This window comes from Galeopterus variegatus, unplaced genomic scaffold (assembly GCF_000696425.1).
Source record: "Galeopterus variegatus unplaced genomic scaffold, G_variegatus-3.0.2 Scaffold666, whole genome shotgun sequence".
Lineage (NCBI taxonomy): Eukaryota > Metazoa > Chordata > Mammalia > Dermoptera > Cynocephalidae > Galeopterus > Galeopterus variegatus.
The window spans coordinates 243,810-244,804 of record NW_007726777.1 but is presented as its reverse complement, the minus strand read 5'-3'; positions in this window follow the sequence as shown (position 1 = coordinate 244,804).

The window sequence follows — 995 nt, the reverse complement described above, 5'->3', positions numbered from 1 at the left end:
TTGCCGGTCCCGGTCCGGTACGAGTGCGACACTGAGGGTTGCGATCCGTTGCCGGACACGACAAAAAAGAAAAAAAAAAAAAGAAATGGAATTAACTAACACTGTTTTTAAAATCTTATCATATTCTTACATTTAGGGTAATTGAGCTACCAATCTTCACAGTCGAGCTTCTGTTCTCAGTTAATTTCTGAGAGTAAAACTACATTTCCTGAGAGGAAAATTACACTAACCTGAGATTTCTCTCTCAGAAAGACAAGATGGTCAAGTAATCTTGTCTTAAGCAGTGTGAACAGTACTGTGAGCCTGCCCGCTAGGGGACACTGTCTCCATGGGCATCCGGACCCCATGGCTCTAACACTTTGGGTGTTTCCTCACACATCAGCTCTGAGTATGGTGCCCTGCACATAGTAAGCACTTAGCAAATGTCAAAGAAGGAGTCTAAAGGCCATTTCCTGCTCTAAAATTCTATGATTCTATCTGTTTTATAGGAGCAAAATGCTCCTATAAATGCTCCTACAATGGAGACTTTAGATTCCAGTGTGGGTGGGAAATAAGAACTGACTGTAGTTGTGAGGTGGTGAAGGCTGGAGTCTTGAAGTGGACATCTGGGTCCAGCTAACTTGACAGGGCCAGAGGGGCAGGAAGCAGAGAAAGGATTCCTTCCAGCAGCAGCTGTTTTCCTTAACAGTCTCTTTCATTGTCTACCTGTTTCAGGCATTGAGAGAAAAAGTAGGTCCCTCTGAATGACCTGGGAATGGTGTCAGGTCCTTTCAGAAGAAAGATCTTTGGTTAACAGACAATGAAGGAAGGAATGTTGCCAAATTCCCATTCCAAGTGCTCTTGACAGCCCTTAAAGGTCTGCTGTATTTGACAAAAGGTCAGGTCTGAGCCAAAGCACAGGCTTAAGCTGTGGCTCTAATGTTCATCAGTATATGAATGTGTTTTGCCTGTATAGCTTCTAAATTCCTATAGCATATTAATTTTTATATGTATTT